At 51.6% G+C, this 19,008-nt stretch overlaps 1 protein-coding gene across 6 annotated transcripts in view; it reads left to right on the top strand.

Annotated features, from left to right (window-relative positions):
• The window catches only part of TM2D3 (TM2 domain containing 3), a 44,850-nt gene extending 28,830 nt beyond the window's left edge, over positions 1–16,020 (top strand). For 3 of the 6 annotated variants that reach the window (XR_013536584.1, XR_013536587.1, XR_013536589.1), the window contains one exon: positions 2,009–2,852. The gene's annotated coding sequence lies outside the window, so the exon portion shown is untranslated. Of the gene's footprint in view, positions 1–2,008; positions 2,853–5,971 lie in introns of those variants that run through there. The other 3 variants (XR_013536585.1, XR_013536588.1, XR_013536586.1) reach the window with 3 other exon arrangements.
• The last annotated feature ends 2,988 nt before the right edge of the window (positions 16,021–19,008 follow it).

A 19,008-nucleotide genomic window follows, 5' to 3' on the forward strand; every position in this document is an offset into this window, starting at 1 on the left:
TCCTCTGGAAACTTGGCATTATCATATTTTACATTTATATAAGGTCTCTGTAACCAATTAGGACAGTATCTGCCATGGATTTTAACAGACCTTGTAATATGTATTGTTTTTCTTTTGTGGGAGATTTGTTTATCTGGGCTAGTTAGTTCTAGAGTATGCACATAATAATGGAACATTTTTGTCATTACTTAATGTTCTGATTTTTATGGTGGTGTAACACATTACCTCAAAGCTTGGTGGTGTAAAACAGCACATATTTTCACAGATATTGTGGATCAGACATTTGGACAGGCACAGCAGAATGGTTTGTCTCTGTTCTGTGATGCCTGGGGCCGCAGCTGGGAGACTCAGAGGATGGGGGCTGGACTCACCCAAAGGCTCATCAGTCATCTGCCTGGGGATCCCCGCCCCACGGGCTTCTCTGTGTGGTCTCTCTGCACGGGTCTGGTTTGGGCTGCCTTCCAGCGTGCTGGCTGGCCATGTGGACGCGGTGTTGCCTGTTCTAACCCAGTTCCAGAAGCCAGGCCGCATCGCTTCTACCACAGCCCATTAATTGAGTGAGCTACAAAGGCCCACCCGAAGCCAAGGGGAATAGACAGAAACTCCCGCTCTGACTGGGAGGCGGGAGGGCAGGAAGATTCAGGAAAAGCAACGAAAGTAGAAATGGCATGGAGGCCATTTTTAGAAAATACCGTTTGCTATAATTAACCTCCAGAGCCTTTCCAGAGCTAGAGGAAAAGAAGGGGGAAAGAAGGTGAGACGGGGCCGGCTACAGTCCTCCTTGGAGCCCCCTTCAGTATCCCTCAGACCCCACTAGCTCTTCTTTTTCTAAAATTAGGATGGGATATTTACTTCCAGTTCTTCTTTTGTTGGCAATATTGACAAGTGTTCCTGTGGAAAGAGTTTCTTGTGCCGTTTGTGTTTTCAAGGATGTGTTAACCTGTGTCCTTTTTAGGGTCGTGCCACGTACCCAGCAAGGCTCTGCCTCTCCCGGCAAATGGTCAGTCGAAGGAGGTCAGAAGAACCTGGAATGTAAATCTCAGGCACAAGGCTGAGTTTATCACAGAAACCTTTTTCCGACCTGGGCAGAATAACGTAGGCAGATAATTTTAGAATCTGAATTGAGTTTAGAAGTCTCCTGATGCCAACTACAGAATGCAGGCCATCGATAGTCAGGATTTCTTTTTCTATGTGTTTTAGGATGCCTCTCAAAATAACTATTTTGTCTATGTTGAAAGTCACCCAAAGTGGCTGGTGTGGTGGCTCACACCTGTAATCTCAACACTTGGGGAGGCCAAGGTGGGTGGATCGCCTAGGGTTAGGAGTTCGAGACCAGCCTGGCCAACATGGGGAAACCCTGTCTCTACTAAAAGTACAAAAATTAGCCCGATGTAATGGTGGGTGCCTATAATCCCAGCTACTCAGGAGGCTGAGGCAGGAGAATTGCTTGAACCTAGGAGGTGGAGGTTGCAGTGAGCCAATATTGCACCACTGCCCTCCAGCCTGGGCGACAGAGTGAGACTCCATTTAAAAAATAAAAAAAGCTACCCAAAGTGGCCAACCATAACTTCAGTTGCCCTTGATGAAATAACTTCATTGATGTGAATTAGAATTATGTGAAAACATGGAGTAAGCAGGTGTTTGGGCTGGGAGGGGCTCCCGTTTGGACCCAGACCATCCTGCAAGAATGGCGGTGGTGTCAGAACCGTGCGCCCGCAAGCCTGTGTCTAGAACCTGGCCCGGAGCCAGCTGTCATCACTTCAGGCTAAGGACCCTCCTGTCATCTGTCTTGAGTGATTTTCATTCGCAGGAGGACATCTATGGGGAGAGGGTGGACCTGGAGCTGGCTCCAGGAGAGACCCATTGGACTCAGCTCTTCCCTCTCCCACAGACGGCCTCCTACAGGCAGCACTCACTTTGCTGACAGGCTTAATAAAACATTCGGAACTCAGACTCACACTTAGGTCCAGTCCCTCAAGGGGTCTCAGATGTGTTCATGTTTACCAAGTCAAGGTCCCAGGCTGCAGGACTGGAGATCTTGACTGAATCGTGCTAAGCTCCAAACACGACTTGTTGGAGCCCACCAACCCAAGACCACCGGAACATCCATCACCAAAAAAGGTCAGGTCAGTGTCTCTAGCTAGCAACTGGGGGGATACTGCCCGTGTGTATGTCTGATGCCTCAGTGCTTCTGACTTAATTTCCCACTAACTGCCCAGAGCTGTTGGCTGTGGGTACACAAAGAGGTGCCCTGGAGAGCCCCACTGCTCTGGCAGCAGAGGATGGGCATGGCCACCACCACGCCCTGGCCATGCCAAGGCCTCTGCCTCCCAGCCTCAGCATGCTGGGTTCAGAGGTACAGCGCCAGCCCCTCTTCCGAGCTCCCCTGGTCCAGGGGTTACAGCTGCTTCCTGCAGTCACCAGTATCAGGGTCACCACAGCCGCCACATTCGCTCCTTTTCCTCTCAGTCTCCCAACTACTCATCTTCACCTCCTTTTGCTCCATAGGCCTAGGACTAGAGGTTTTGGCTGAATCGTGCTGGAACCCCAGCCCGTTGAAGCCCACCAATCAAGACCACCGGGACACCCATCACCAAGAGAGGCCGTGTGTGGTTTCTGGTTTTGGTTTTGTTTTCCTTTGTTGGATGGGGCCAGCACACACCACTCCTTTGGAAGCAGCATGTGTCCTTCTGCCCGTTTCTGCTCTCCCCCTTCTTTCAGGCTGGAGTAGGGACGTGTTTGTCACAGAAAGGCAGATGAGAAATATCTGCTGTCCCCAAGGATACGGGGAGCTTCCACCCTAGCTCTGCCTTCCTTCCCACTGGAGAGAAATAAAATTCTGTCTTGTTTAAGCCGCAGTCTGCTCCTGACAGCCAAATGCCATTCCTAACTGGTCTGGCCCTTTGGGATCAGCCCCAGCGTGTCATGGATATGGGGGCAGCTAATGTTGTGTTGTGTAAGAAAGGAAGTTCTTGGAGGAAAATTGAGTCAGCTAATTTTTGATGTGATCGTCATGAAATTATTTTGTAAGCAGATAATGAAATCAGACACTGAAAGGTCTTTTCTGGTGGGCAACCCTGATGAGTGAAGCTGCAGGTGACAGTCCTGGCTGGCACAAGGAGGCAAGCACAGACACGGCAGCTGGGGGGTGGAAGGAGGCCAGGAGAGGCGGCTCACAGGGAGGCAGGTGGCAGCGTGGTGGGAAGCCGAGGCCCCAGAGCACTCGGATACATCAGCGTGGTTTGTAGCCACCCAAGTCCTCAGTATCTTCATCTGTAAAATGGAGGGATTATCAGAAGCTACCTCATGGGAAGGCAAATGACATGATCTATGTGAAAACACAATTCAAGATCTCCTCATGTGATATTTATAATCCACTCTAATTCACAAACACAGGAAGCTCTCCACCTTTTGTGCTTTTACTGGTATTAGTAGCAATGACCTGTCTTATTCTCACGGCTTACTGGGCCCTCCAGGGTGATAGTCACCAAGAGCCAGGGTTCGGGCCTCAGCTTTGCAGCTCCTGGCTCTGGGTTTAGTCTCGATCCCTAAAGGGGCATCAGCAGCCAGGGAGGACTGAGTCAACTCTCCAGGTCCCGGAGGCAGCCTCGGAAGCAGAACAGTGCCAATGCCAGCATTTCCACAGATAAGCATGGCCCGCCAGCTGCAAACACTTGCACATAGCTGTCTGTTTAAAATCTGGTTTTCCAGTGCAGCCGGTGGAGCTCAAAGGGCTGCCTGGTGGGTAAGGGCCCCAGGCACATGGCAACAAGTGGCTGCCACTTCAAGTCCCACGTGGAATATGGTGGGGTGGGAGCCAGCCCGTAACTCCAAGAGGGCTGTGGTCTGTACACTCAGCCAGAGCTTGCAGATATAGTAACATTGGCCCCACGACCTAGATCTGCAGCTGCCCAAGGTTAAGAGACAGGTGCAAACCTCTGCCCTCCTGGATGTGGCTCCAGCCCTCTCTCCTAGCTTCTGCAAACTTTTCACTAGATGGATTATGACGTGATTGATTATGTGTCAGCTGAGCTGAAGCAGTTCAACTGATTAGGATGATGTTCGCCTCGGCCATTTCGCTGTAATTGATCCCCGTGTGCCGCTGTGAATCGCTTCGTCCACATGGTTACAAAGGACCATTACGAGTGCATGTGAGGCTGCAAGATGTGGTGACCTACAGCCATTTTTCTGTAGGGGCCAACTGGGCACCCTGCTGGTGTCATCCTGATTGCAACCCCAAGCAATGACCCATCTTCCACAGCGAGGACCCAGAGTCTGAAGGAAAATGAAAAATTGTGCTTTGAATACTTTAGTTAAGCATAAAAATGTTTCCAATAAAAAGCTCATTTGTAAGTTTGAGTGATTACAGGGATAACCCATGGTATCTAGAAAAGTTAGATTTCATTGTTACCTGCTGGGGCTGAATTAATGAGATGTCAGTAAACTCACTCTTTCCTCAAGATCTCCTTTGTGGCATCTGATCAGAGGGTGATCAGAGGGTGATGGGCTCACAGTGGCCGGAGCCATTCATCCTGCAATTAACAGACTTGCCTGTTTCTACAAACCATGCATCTTCTCAGATACAGGCTAAGACACCATGCCTTATTCTGTGTCATCACCAACACACACACACACACGCTCACCCACAGTCACGCTCACATGTGCATACACATGCATGCTCACCCAGTCACGCTCACCCACAGTCACGCTCACACGTGCATACACTCACACATGCTCACCCAGTCACACTCGCACGTGGATACACACACGCACGCTCACCCAGCCATGCTCACACGTGCATATACACACATGCTCAGCCAGTCACGCTCACATGTGCACATACGCACGCTGTCACCCAGTCACGCTCACACGTGCTTATACACGCACGCTCACCCAGTCATGCTCACATGTGCATACACACACCCAGTCATGCTCACGCGTGCACACACACACAAACTCACCCACAGTCACGCTCACCCAGTCACACACGTGCATACACACACACGCTCACCCACAGTCACACTCACAAGTGCATACACACACATGCTCACCCACAGTCACGCTCGCATGTGCATACACACACATGCATTACACCTCCCTGGGTGGTAAGCCACATTTTGGTTTACCTAATAGCGATCAATCAGATCTCAGTGTCCATATTGCACATGTGGTTTCCAAGTCTCTGTTTGCTTTTCGGTCAATGGCAGTGGTGAAAGTTTACGAAGCAGGAAAGGAGTGTGGGGGAAGTGAGGAGAGGTGGGATGGAAAGCCTTCAAATGAGGCCGGTTCCTTATGGGAATCAGGCTCTGTCATTTTTTCCCTGAGTGGCCTAAACACAATGTTTACTTGTAGATTCTACGCAATGAGCTCAATGTCACACATGCAATATGGGATCCTGATAGTCTGATATTATATGGGACTTCTCCCAGGGCTGCTTTGCCCTACTTCAAAATGCTAAATGATTATGGAAAATTTGCTATGTGTCTGTTTAAAATCTGGTTTCCCGGCCGGGCTCTGTGGCTCATGCCTGTAATCCCAGCACTTTGGGAGGTAGAGGTGGGCAGATCATGAGGTCAGGAGATCAAGACCATCCTGGCCAACATGGCAAAACGCTGTCTCTACTAAAAATACAAAACATTAGCCAGGTGTGGTGGCAAGTGCCTGTAATCCCAGCACTTGGGAGGCTGAGTCATGAGAACTGCATGAACCCAGGAGGCAGAGGTTGTGGGGAGCCGAGATTGTGCCATTGCCTGGCTGACACAGTGAGACTCTGACTCAAAAAAAAAAAAAAACCACCTAGTTTCCCAATGCAATGCCTTCCTGCCTTGTGTTGCCTGCCCTGAGGTCGGAACGTTATCGTCAGGGGCTTCTGGTGAGTTGTGTGTCCTGGTTAACATCTGTAGACACCTAATTTTCAAAGAATGTGAGCACATTAATTTACATCATTATGGATCTCTGTTATAACTTTTAGTTCCTGAGCGCCTGGTACAAATTACTTGTCCAGTGGTCCCAGCCAAGATTCCAGGCTGAACAAGTCAGGCTGCTTACTCCCGGAGCAGGTGAGTCCCACGTGAGCTTGCGCAGGTTTCCTCTGAGTCCGCACCCTCTGGCCTCCTGCCCTCTGTGGGTGGAACCCTCAACCGGTTATCTCCATGTCAGAAGGAGTTTATTACCTCCCAGAAACTCCCCTCTCCTCCCAACTCTGTCAATTCATTCCTGCAGAGTCTGCACATGGCCTGTTCTTCCTCTGGGTTCCTGCCCCTGACGGTGCTGAAGGCTGTGACCATGCCCCTTTTGGAGCCTTCCAGGGCTCAGGGCATGGCTTTACCCACTTGCAAAGGAGGCGCTTGGGACACAATGGGCTTGGGCATCCCTTATACATTCTACTGACACAGACATGGGCCTCAGGGAGGGTCTGAGTGGGGGTGGAGGGAAGCCCAGGCACAGGTCTTACAGAAGAGTTGAGCCACCTCAGACAAGGGTGGGGCCAGGAGTGCAGGTGGGAGGGCTGGCTGGCTGGGAAGGGGATTTCACATAGGAGGGCCAGGCAGAGGGAAAACTACGTCCACAGTGTACGCTATACTTAGAGGGCAGGAGACAGCTGGCAGGGCTCTAGCCAAGGACCAAACAGCCTGTTCCCTTCCAGACTTTGATGCAGTGTTTAGGGTTTTGCCTCCCTATGGGCCATGCAGAGGGCGCTGGTCAAGATGACCTGAACTCAGACCCCTTCCACAGTGTCTCCTTTGTCCTGCTGAGCAACTCTGCTGTCCTCCTGCAGCCCCTCCAGGCCAGCCTGCCTCTTCCACTCAGGGTGAGGTCCAGTACTTGCACCCAACTCCAGGGCAGGCTCCTCGAGGCTCTCCTCTCTGCCTCTGCTCTGGCTTGAGGTGGGGGAGGAGTGAGGAGAGGTGGGCGGGAAGCTCCCTTCTGCACTCCCCATGGTAGGAGCAAGGCTGACACCCCAAAGCTCCTGTCAAACTGTCCCCGAAGTTCTTCGACAAAGTCTCCTCCCTCGCCAGCTCCCTGATCAAACTCACCCTTCTAGAAGGGCTCAAGTGGCTTAGGGAACCTCTTGGCAAGTCTGCCTGGATGGGATAGCTCCTGTTAAGATCTCACAGACAATCCACTCTCATGCATAAGAGGGATTTGAGGCCCAGCAACTGTAGGACGTGGGACAGCCTTATTGCTCTCAGGGTGGGGGTCTCAGCTGGGACCACAAGCCCCATCACAGCCTGCTACACACAGGCAAGCACTTTCCCGAGTCCTACTGCAGAACTGTAATGGATCTCAGCGACCATTCACGGCTGCTCACCAGCGTGCCCTGCTTCTTTTAGTGACCTTGTAGGTTTCCATTGCAGAGCTCATATTATTTAAGCAGCCCTGGTCTTGGGTAAGGAATTTTGCCATCACATCAGGCTGGGAGGAGATCTTTTGCTGATTCCTTTGAATACAGGCGTGAAGAGGCCTGTAAGAGAGATCTGAGGGTGGTTTCTATCTTACCCGCCTCCATGGAACAGCCTGTCCTGGAGCCTGAGCGTTGGGACCCCATAAGGACCCAACAATCCCTGTGCAGGGGCTGGGACTTTGGTCACCCGCAGCGCAGACCCATGAGTTCTTTCCAAGGCATGGTGGCACCTCCCTATGGCTGTCCCTGGCTCCTTCCAGCTCTCCCCAGTGGCCCACAGGCTTAGAAACGACTAGAGTGTGTCCCGAGCAGGGGGTGACCTTAAGAAAATGCCCATCCACCTCCTCCACGATGACATTGCCAGTCCAGGCTTGTAAGTAGGTGACCTTTGGTGGCCTGATCCTCTTGCCCTCTGCCTGGCTCCCTGGGCTCTGGTGGAGTCCCATGGAACACGACGAGCCTAATTTGTTCTTTTTTTTTTTTTTTTTTTTTTGAGACGGAGTTTTGCTCTTGTTACCCAGGCTGGAGTGCAATGGCACGATCTCGGCTCACCGCAACCTCCGCCTCCTGGGTTCAGGCAATTCTCCTGCCTCAGCCTCCCGAGTAGCTGGGATTACAGGCACGCGCCACCACGCTCAGCTAATTTTTGTATTTTTAGTAGACACGGGGTTTCACCATGTTGGCCAGGATGGTCTCGATCTCTTGACCTCGTGATCCACCCGCCTCGGCCTCCCAAAGTGCTGGGATTACAGGCTTGAGCCACCGCGCCCGGCCTGATAATTTGCTGTTCATCGGGCTGAGCGAGGCCAGTCTGTCTGAGCAGTTGGAAGCATGTGATTCGGGTACGACTTGGAGGGCTGATTAACCGCAGCTGTTGCTGGTGCTAGGCGGAAGCAGCCAGGAGTCCTGCTTCCGGGGAAGGAGGAAGGGCGCAAGGACTGGGAATATGTCGCCTCGCAGCTGGGGTGTGCTGTTTCTCCTCAGCCTCCGCTGGCAGCCTTGTGTGAGCGCGGAAATGGCCTCCTGAGTCCCAGTCTGAAACTACAGCTGAGCGCGGAAGGGCAAGCTGGGCGCTGGAAGTCAGAGGGAGACGCTGCTGCGGGCACTGGGGAGCCCCACCGGGTGACTCCCCAGAGATGCGAGTAGGCGCAGAGGCTGGAACAGGTGAGGCGCGCGGGCCCAGGAGGCCGGGCTGTGGGAAGCAAGGCATTGGTGGAAATCCCGGCTCCCCACTGACAGACACCGGGACCCCCACTGACACCGGGACCCTTCCATGTCTGTGGGGCCCCTCAGGGCTTCCCATGAGTGTTACACCCGAGCGGGTTTAAATAGAAGCGCCCCGCACTCGAGTTTGTTGAGGGTTCACCTTTAATTGGCTGGCGTTCGAGAGTCGCTAGAGCTCAAACCTCTCTGCCACGAACAAAGGGCGGTCAACATTTTGATACCAGTTTAGGGTCAGCGGGCGGTAAGCAGATTGCTACAGAAGCGGGAGCAGGTTGCGGGGTGCCCAACAAAAAAGTTCTACTTAAAGTCGTTTTTTACTCAGGATGCGGGGCAAGCAGTGGCACGGATTTGCAAGTGTGGGGTGTATAGGCCAGTGGGCCTGTTTCTCAGACAGCTGGTTACAAAGATGCCACGTGTCTCAGGCCGCAGGCTCTCAGAACAGAATGCCCTGCATAGCTCCGGGTGGGCAAAATGGAGTTAGCAGGATTGTTTAACACGTATTCATCACAGCCAAGCTAGGGTATTTCAAGAGCCCAGGAACAAGTTTGCCCTCCTCCCTTCCCCCAACACCCACTGCTGCAGGAGAGTCTCTCCTGTGGGACTGTGTGGCCTGGGGCTTGGTGACAGTGTGCTTGGCTCTCTCCTCGCTGTCACATGCTCTGATGGCTTGTCTCTGAGCTGTGCTGCTCCTGTCCCAACACCTCCCTGGAGGCTTTAGTGAAAAGCCCTTTCCCCGGTGACTAGGGATGTCTCGCTAGATAGAGCTGGCCAAGCCTGACGTCTTTTCCTGGCAGATGCCTCAGTCCTTATGAGTCCTTATGCAAGTAGGCGGAGCCACCATTACCCAGCAGGCAACTTCGTGTCAATTAGGAACAGGGGATGCCAGGGCTTTGGGTCTGCACCAGTGACTGGTGGTCCAGCAAGCAGACCCCTTCCCTGTGCAGACCTGCCCAGGCCAATCTGCCCCCACGCTGGGGGGTGCCGGGGAGAGGGGAGGGCTGCATGGACCCCTGAGCCCAACATGCAGCTCTTTTGGACACCAGGTGGGGAGGAGGTGGGCTGGCTTGCTTTGAGGCCGGCGCCTGCTTGGGACACACTCTCACAGTTTCTCAGCCCGAGGGTTTCACTCTCACGGTTTCTCACTGGAGAAAGGTAGAGGGGCCGGTGCTGCTGGATTAACAGTGTGTGCCCAAGGGACAGCCCCAGGGAGGTGCCGCCATGCCTGGGAGATGCACCTCATGGGGCTGCGGGGTGTCGGTCCACAGCAGTCCCAGCAGTCCCAGCAGTCCCAGCAGTCCCAGCAGTCCACAGCAGTCCCAGCAGTCCACAGCAGTCCCAGCAGTCCCAGCAGTCCACAGCAGTCCCAGCAGTCCCAGCAGTCCACAGCAGTCCCAGCAGTCCCAGCAGTCCCAGCCGTCCCAGCAGTCCACAGCAGTCCCAGCAGTCCCAGCAGTCCCAGCAGTCCACAGCAGTCCCAGCAGTCCCAGCAGTCCCAGCAGTCCACAGCAGTCCCAGCAGTCCCAGCAGTCCCAGCCGTCCCAGCAGTCCACAGCAGTCCCAGCAGTCCCAGCAGTCCCAGCAGTCCACAGCAGTCCCAGCAGTCCCAGCAGTCCCAGCAGTCCACAGCAGTCCCAGCAGTCCCAGCAGTCCCAGCCGTCCCAGCCCTGCACAAGGGTCATCCACAGGCGCTTTTTGTTTGTTTTGAGACAGAGTTTCGCTCTTGTTGCCTGGGCTGGAGTGCAATGGCACGATCTTGGCTCACTGCAACCTCTGCCTTCCTGGTTGAAGTGAGTCTCCTGCCTCAGCCTCTTGAGTAGCTGGGATTGCAGGCATGCGCCACCACGCCTGGCTAATTTTGTATTTTTAGTAGAGATGGGGTTTCTCCGTGTTGGTCAGGCTGGTCTCGAACTCCTGACATCAGGTGATCCACCTGCCTCGGCTTCCCAAAGTGCTCGGATTACAGGCGTGAGCCACCGCGCCCGGCCGTGTATATTTATTCGTAATCTCTGCCTTCTCTCCCTCCTGAATAACCTTCTAGCAAGTTAGACTTTAGCCTTGTTCTTTCATCTACCTTTCACTAATGAGACCATGAAGGGGCACGTGGAAGCCAGGGCACTAACAGGCCCATGAATTCATCACTTAGTTACACTTGGCTTAAGCACAGGCAGATACAGCTAGAGGTGCCCAGGGCAGACCGCAGACTGGCTCCTTGGACACGGGGCCACCACTTTCTTCAACTATGTCAGACATCAGACTCTTTTAAGGAAGAAAGGATGACCCGAAGGAGGGCCTGTGGTTGAGGCCTGGAGGAACAGTGGGGAGGAGGGACAGGTGATAAAACGGGCAAGTTGGGGGCAAGGTGGGGCTGGCCAGGGGCAGGGCACTGGTGAAGGGCATCAGAGAAAAGAGTCTCTTCCAAGAAAGTGCACCCTGAGCGCTCCTTTTGAGTAGGATCTCTCTGAGAACGCAGCGTGGAGCTTGCAAAGGCTTCACCAGCATGACAGCAGGAATGGAGAGGGGTGTGCAGAGGGTGACGAAGGAAGGGAAGGACTGCGCCTGGGAGGAGGGGACCGTCACTGGCCCCACAGTCTTCAGGCTGCCTCCCAGGCCAGGGCAGACTCCTGGCTCGCTGGGCTCTGGTGGAGTCCCGTGGAACACAATGACCCTCTCTAATTTGGTCTTAATCAGGCTGAGCAAGGCCAGTCTGTATCTGAGGTCTTTCCTGCCCCAGGGTACTTTGAGGCTCTCCGAATCACTCCCAGTCATGTGTTCTGGACTTGCTGTTTCTGGGGTCTTCACTTAGCATCTTGCTTGTGGGAGATGTTGGTCCTGTCTGCACACTGAACTGTGGAGATGTCCCTCATGCTGACCCCTGACCCCGAGGTGTCCCCTCTGTCATGATGTGCGGCAAAGCAGAGTGTAACTGTCCTCCCTCATTAGCACAGGCTCTGGGCAGGCAGCCGCTGGGACGTTGACCCCACCAGCCCAGCCCCCTTGGCACAGAGTTCTTGGGGCTCCCTGCCAGCCACCCCCTGCCCAGCGTTGCCCTAGTAGCGGGGAGGGCTTGGGAAGGGTTTTATCTCTGGAAAGGGACCATCTCCTCTGGGTTTTATTTTAGAGGCTGGTTGGATGCTGGGAAAGTGGAAGAGGAAGATCAGATGACCCGCCTGTGTTTTGTTTTCTCTTGGCGAAGGCTGAGCTATCTGATGGCAGGTCCTGAGATCAGGGTCTGGGGCTGGTTCCCAGGAATAGGCTTTCCCAGCAGGACTGTGGCACCCACTGATGCCCCTGCAGCTGCCAGATCCCGGGAGGTGGCATCGCTGTGCCTGCCATCAAGGTGGACCTGAAGCAGGACTTCATCCTGGAGCTGGAAGAAAGCCTCAGGGTCACATCAGGCTCACCTCACTGCACAGGTGGGGCTTAGGCCTGGGAGTGTGACTGACTGGCCCACAATCTTCTCACTAGCCAGGAGTAAGGTCGGGACTGGATTCCTGACTCTGTCACTCCCTCAATTCTTCCTTCAGTGACGTCAGCTGGGTGCAAAAGAGCAGCAGCTGTGACCACAAGGACTCTCAGATGCAAATGACAGGTCTGGCCGTGCCAGAAAGGGCCCAGGGGCCTCCATGCTCGGGGCAGGACATGAAGGGGTGTCAATGTCAGGGCAGAAAACAGGAGCAATGGGAGGTGCTAAGGGAAGCCTGCAACAGAGAAACCTGCCTGCGCCATCTCCTCTGTCCCCACTTCCCCCCCATCCCAATGCCACAGGCGAACTGAAGCCTTGTTGATGCCAGAGGGGGCCAGCAATTACCCAAAGAATGCTGAGCTCCCCCTGGTTTGTTGCTGGGGGCCCTTAATCCAGTGCTGCACTGGAGCTGGCTTGTAACATCGAATAGAGCCAAGCATTAAATGTTCTCACATTTTGTGAGCCAGTTGGCATTATTCACAATTATACGAACTTATAATCAAATAAGTAACACACATCTCTTCTTGATGAGTTTTACTACTTTTGCTGTTTTCTTTGCTTTGAGAGTGACTTGCATCCATGTTATTGATACAGTGGGAAGAGTATTAACAGTGGCTACTGGGTGTCTCTTCCCAGGCCCACAATCTGGGATGTCACATTGGGAGCTTGAGACTGGACGTGATAGGAGTGTTTACACCATGGAAATTGGCAAACACTGCAAATCAGAGCTTGTGTTATTTTGTTGATTTTCTAGACTTAAGAATTTATGAAAAAATGTTAATAACACAGAATCAAGTTACAGGTGAGTCGTGTCTGGAGCCACTGGTAGCAGTCTGGGTCTAATCGGGAGACAGAAATCACACAGTAGGTTAAATAGGAAATTTAAGATACAATTATTAACTGTTATAAAAGAGTAAGCTAAAAAGAAGCTCTAGGCCGGGTGCGGTGGCTCAAGCCTGTAATCCCAGCACTTTGGGAGGCCGAGGCGGGTGGATCACGAGGTCAAGAGATCGAGACCATCCTGGTCAACATGGTGAAACCCCGTCTCTACTAAAGATACAAAAAATTAGCTGGGCACGGTGGCGCATGCCTGTAATCCCAGCTACTCAGGAGGCTGAGGCAGGAGAATTGCCTGAACCCAGGAGGCAGAGGTTGCGGTGAGCCGAGATCGCACCATTGCACTCCAGCCTGGGTAACAAGAGCGAAACTCCGTCTCAAAAAAAAAAAAAGCTCTAAGCAGTAGCCTAGGGCTGAGGGAGCTACCAAAGTGAAAATGCAGTTGTTAGCGGTTCAGACTCAGCTGGAGAGGAGGTGGCTCAGCCACTGGACAGCAACGAAGTTTAGCCAGAGCACAGCTGCAGCTGGTTTGGGGTCGGTGGACACACGATAGGCCACCCTCTGGAGGGCAGGCAGGGAACAAGTGATTAGTCACCAAAGGTGTGCACTGCAGTGGGAACCCAAGTGCCTCCAGGACAGAAGGCCTTCAGGGTGCTGAGGCTGCAGCGGGTGGGAGGTTGTGGAAGAAGTGGCAGGCTGTGTGGTGAGGTTGGTGGCCAGCTGCTGTGTCGTCAGTGGTGTGTAGACGGTCATCGCCAAGCATGGTCACAGACTGATTGTGTTCTGGGCCTGAGGCTCCAGCAGACTCCATAGGGTAGAGTCTCTGCATGGCCGACCCTTCCCCTGCCGCCTGGAAATGGCAGGAAACTCCTTCCAGCGCCATCTACTGAGAAAGCTTCACATCACGCTCACTTTAAAGGCGAAATGGTTCAAAGGTTCCATTCTTTGTCCTAAAGCACATATGGAAAGGTACATTTGGAACTGAGATGCAATGAATTGAAAACTGACTTTGTGAGTTTCCTGTGGCTGCTCTAACAAAGCACCACAAACTTGGTGCTTACAACAAGGCACGTTTGTTCTCTGATGGTCCTGGAGGTCGGAAGTCTCAAATCAGTTTCACTAGGATGGAACCAGGCTGCCGCAGGGACCACTGCCTCCGGAGGCTCCAGGGGCATCTGTTTCCTTGCCTTTTCCAGCTTTTAGAACTGCATTCCTTGGCTCATGGCCCCTTCCTCTGCTTTCAAAGGCAGTGGTTTAGCATCTTCAAATCTCTCTCTACCTTGTCTTCTCGTGGCCTTCTCTATGTCAGATCTCCCTCTGCCCCTCTCTTATAAGGACATTTGTGATTGCATTTGGGGCCCACCCGGCTAATCCAGGATAATGTTGCTCTCTCTGTCTCCACTGCCTGTGGGGGGCCTGTGCCAGGTCACTATCACCCCTATGTTCCCACCCAACACAGGCATGAAGCTCCCTGCCTGACTTCCTGAACCTCCCGTCTGGCCTGCCTTTCTGTTTTTTTTTTTTTTAGATCGAGTCTTACTCTGTCACCCAGGGTGGAGTGCAGTGGCAGGATCTCGGCTCACTGCAACCTCTACCTCCCAGGTTCAAGAAGTTCTCCTGCCTCAGCTTCCTGAGTAGCTGGGATTACAGGTGCACACTACCATGCCCGGCTCGTTTTTGTATATGTGTATTTGTAAAATACACATATACAAAAACTATAGATATAGATATAAAAACCTCATAGAGATGGGGTTTCACCATGTTGGCCAGGCTGGTCTCAAACTCCTGACCTCAGATGAACCTCCTGCCTCGGCTTCCCAAAGTACTTGGATTACAGGCATGAGCCACTGCACGCAGCTGCCTTTCCTTTCTTGAATGAACAGTTGAGAAGATCAATGGAATCTTACCTGGGGCTGGGTGGGCCTTGGGCTGCCATTTCCAGCTGTGACCTTTCTGTTTTAAAAAGCACCTAGACTCACCTGGCTGCAGACCTCATTCAAAGGCCTTCAGGACAAGGGGAAAAGACATTGTAAGGTATGGGGGAGCATCATCAGCGGAAAGCCTGCCTCCGCTTCCTATCCGGAGGGCAGACATCACTAGCTGATCGCTGACCGTGGCATTCTTCCCCATGGAGTGTGAACCTGGCCTTCACATCCTTCTCCACAGAGCACTCCAAGCAGCCAGTCCCACCGGAACAAAAGATGAAGCTCTTGTTGTCATGGCTGGATACACTTTGGATCTTGGAATGCAAAAATTACTTCAGCTGGATCTGGTTCGTGGAGTACTTGGCCAGGGCTCTGCCTCATTGCACGGTCCTACAAGATTTGTGAGAAGGTAGACATCTTTGTGTGAAAATTCCTTCAGCAGCAAGTCAAGTCCTTCCATAACCCAGACAAGAGCCCTTGGGAATGAAGCTGAGAAGCCAGACTTTTTGGCACACAAAGAAAAAGAGAATTTTCAGAGTTGCTGCCAATCATGCAGGAAGAGAAAACAGGACATTAGTGGACACAGATTCCTCACCGCTGCTGAACTCTGAGTCCAGCTTAAATCTCTAATAACATAACATATGGAGAAAACTGCTTATATAAAATGATCCCATTTCTTTTTTTAAAAAAAAGCATAGAGATCAGATCTTGCTGTATCGTCCAGGCTGGAGTTCAGTGGCTTGATCATGGCTTATTGCCGCTGTGACAGGCTCAAGCAATCCCCTGCCTCTGTCTCCTGAATGGCCGTGACTACAGGTGGATGTTACCATGCCTAATTTTTTAGTTTTTTTGAGATGGGGTCTTGCTGTGTTGCCCAGGCTGGTCTTGAACTTCTGGTCTCAAGCAGTTCTTCTGCCTCAGCCTCCCAAAATGCTGGGATTACAGGCATAAACCCCCATACTCAGCCAGAAGAAATTATTGTCTTTCTAAAATCAAACTTCTCTTATATTTTGGGAACTTACTGAAGAAGGCACAGATTTATCTTCTAGAAACTAGAAGGCTAGAATTAGGGGGAAAGCCTCTTAGCTTAAATAGGGCAAAACTTAGGTCATAGAAGAATGTATTATCTGTCTCTATGCAACAAATTAAAGCTTGAAAAACACAAACATTTATTATCTCACAGTTTTTTCTGGGTCAGAATCTGGGTTTGGCTTTGCTTGCTGCTTCTGACTCAAGGTCTCTCACTGGTCAAGGCTGCAGTAGAATGTCAGCAGGGCTGCATTCTCATCTGAAGGCTCACCTGGGGAAAACACACTTCCCAGCTCACTGCCATGGTGGATGGAAGGCCTCAGGGGTACTGCGGTTGGGGGGAGAAGATGGCCAACTTGAGCCAGGGCACAAAGACATCAGGAGGTCTGGCAGCTGAGGAGGAAATACCAAGGAGCCTAAGGAATGAGTGTGGGTCTGGAAGAGAGCTGGAAGAGTACATAGTCCTGGGAGCCCCCTGGGGAAAGTGCTTTAAGTAGGAGGCAGAGACCAACTGCTTCCCATGATACCAATGAGTCATGTGAGATAAGGACTGAGAGTTGACATTAGGAGTGGCAGTGGAGGGGCATCTAGTGACTTTGACTAGAGGCATTTCCATGGGATGAGTGGGGCGAGGGAAGCTGACCAGCGTGGGCTCACTTTATGCTGGAGGAGAGGACTGGGAGAATAATGCTCCTTTGCCTTGCTCAGTTATGCTGTAAAGGGGAATGAGAAATGGTAGCTGGAGAGGACTGGGGGAAGGGACTTCTAAGCTTCATCTGTGTGTCTGATGGGAAGGAGCCTGCAAAGGGGAAATGAACAATGCAGGAGTGAGAAGCCAGCACTGCTGGACATATCCTTGAATGGGCAGAGCCAATGTCTGGCGTGTGGGCGGAGGGCTGGCTTTAGGCGGGAAGGATGGCTGGGAAGATGAGCAGGCACAGAAGGGGGTGGTTGGGGACTTGCAGAAGCACGTTCTGACTGCATCTGTCTTTTCACTGAAATGGGAAGCCAGGTTGTAATTGTAGCCACCTCCCAGCGGGGCGAGGAGGAGGGAGTGAGATGCCTCATGGAAAGCGATGCTTGGGGTCTGGTGCAGAGTAATGACTCAGTAAACCCATCGTCCTCTTGCTTACCTCTAAGTTATAGTGATTGCATTTTCCAGACCAAATATGTGAACCTGGGATCCGGCCGGTGGACTGCAGGGGCCAAGGGGCATGACTGATTGGAGAATCACAATGTCTCAGAAACACCTAGACTTTTAATTTCCAAACAGCGGACATGATAGGCATCTAGGGACTGTCACGTAGAGTACGTAACCTAATGCCACTTTCTTTGTCCCTTTTTTGAAGCAGATGATATCACAACACAAAGGAAAACAGTCTTAATATCGAGCTGGGTCAGCAGCAGCTTTCTCCCTATTTCTGTTCTCGTGGTCTTCATATCCAAAATTATCATTATTTTATGTGTTCTTTCCCCATCCTCCATTACAGAAGGAATGTTCCTAACAAATGTTTTATGTTTCATCTGCTGGGAGATTGTATTTTTGAAATAAAATTTTAGTTATCCTTTCATTTTTTGATCCTGTAGATATATACACATTTAGAAACTCTGAAAAAACACCTTAATTTATATTCTGTGCCTATGTGGGTGAGGGAAGAAGAGCCTGTTTGGTATATATTATATTTTTAGGTTTTAAAATCTCTCTTCTTTTTTGCAAATGTGATGGAATGTAACATTTACCAGAAACTGAGAATCTCCGAGGCAGTGGCTAGGGCAGCAACAGTAACTCTAAGCTGGGCATGGTCTAGCCTGGGGCCGGTGAGGCCAGCCCTTGACTCTCCTCTCTCAGGAGCAACCAGCTGGAGAATTGTCATGGTCCTCAGTCTCAGAATTGCTTATGGTGCCTGTGGATGGAGCCCTTATGCTCTCCTTTGGGGTGTCTGGGTACCACTCTGTCTAACCCCATGCTCCTGGGAGTTCTGGCAGTTGGGACTCTGCCTTATTTACCTGTCTGTGCCTGGAACCCAGAGGATTCTTTCATGTGGCAGGTGTAGCAGACATTGGTCATCAGGGAAGCCCATCATCTTTTTACGAGTGTTCTAGACATTTTCACAAGCCCCTACTTTGTGAATCTTGCCCTTCACACTGATGTCTTTTCCCAGCCTGACTTGGTGCCTGCCCATCAGACACCGTGTGAGTTTGTGGCTCAGAATGGGGTCTAGGAAGCACAATGCAGGGTGGACATCTGTGTGGAGAATGCAGGAACGGCGTGGCGGAGGCGGGGTGGCCTTGAGGTCAGTCAGGCTGGCTTTGCTCCAGTTCTGTGGTTCTGGAGGCACAGCCCAGAGCTGAGTCCTTCAGTCCTCCCCAACAAAACTCTGAGATTTGTCAAACTAATCAATATATCCCCTCCTGCTGAAACCAAACTGACTGGCTTCTGTTGACTGCCACCAGGCCCCGGCCAGTCTACAGACTGGCCCCAAGAGAGGCCTCCAAGTGAGCAGGTCCAGCTGTGTAGGGACCAACGCTTCTATCATTGGAAGATCCTACAAAGTAAAATAATATAAAGTTTTACAGATAAAACTACATACAAAGGTGAATATTTAATGAGAAAAGAAATCATAAGAAATTATTAATTTTAAACCTCAAATATCACAATATCTTAAAAATACATTTTTTTTTTTTTTTTGAGACGGAGTTTTGCTTTTGTTGCCCAGGCTGGAGTGCAATGGCGCCATCTTGGCTCGCTGTAACCTCCGCCTGTTGGGTTCAAACAATTCTCCTGCCTCAGCTTCCTGAGAAGCTGGGATTACAGGTGTCTGCCACCATACCAGCTAATTTTGTATTTTTAGTAGACATGGGGTTTCGCCATGTTAGTCAGAGTGGTCTCGAACTCTTGACCTCCAGTGAGCCACCCACCTCAGCCTCCCAAAGTGCTGGGATTATAGGCATGAGCCACCACGCCCAGCCCCAAAATACAAAATGTTTAAAATTAATTTTCTACGTTCACATACCTCTAGGACACTTCTTTCTTATGCTTTTGACAATATTTTGCAATGGCATATTCTTCAGAGATAATTAAAAGATTAATGAGGCTTTCCTTTAAGGCTATTGATTCAAATTTG

This window comes from Callithrix jacchus, chromosome 6, assembly GCF_049354715.1.
Source record: "Callithrix jacchus isolate 240 chromosome 6, calJac240_pri, whole genome shotgun sequence".
NCBI lineage: Eukaryota > Metazoa > Chordata > Mammalia > Primates > Cebidae > Callithrix > Callithrix jacchus.